Below are 457 nucleotides of genomic sequence, written 5' to 3' on the forward strand. Positions count from 1 at the left end.
GGCCTCCCAAAGTGCTGGGCACTTGGTACATGCTATCTGCTATCATTTTCATTATTCTCAGTATTTTTGCATTATGCTAAGCCTGGGGAATCCCATATGTAATGTCTCTGACTTTTTGTCTTTACTGTTAAACTATTACAGAAAAGGTCATTATTCACTGATAAATCACTTCTCAATTTATCTGGAAATTAAAGGTATGAGATATCATATTTTAAATCTCCAGGAATTGCCTGAGCCCAGCCTATCTATAAATTACAGGATGGAACTGACAGTCTGATAAATATACAGACACAAAATCTTACCTAAAGGGAAACTGGAAGAATCGCTTCAGAAATAGTGCACTAAAGTGGGGTATAGTGACTCACAGCTATAATCCCAGAGACTTGGGGGCCTGAGGTGGGAGGATTCCTTGAGGCCAGGAGTTTGAGACCAACCTGGGCAACATTGTGAGACTCTG

Source organism: Colobus angolensis, unplaced genomic scaffold, assembly GCF_000951035.1.
Source record: "Colobus angolensis palliatus isolate OR3802 unplaced genomic scaffold, Cang.pa_1.0 Scaffold3, whole genome shotgun sequence".
Classification (NCBI taxonomy): Eukaryota; Metazoa; Chordata; class Mammalia; order Primates; family Cercopithecidae; genus Colobus; species Colobus angolensis.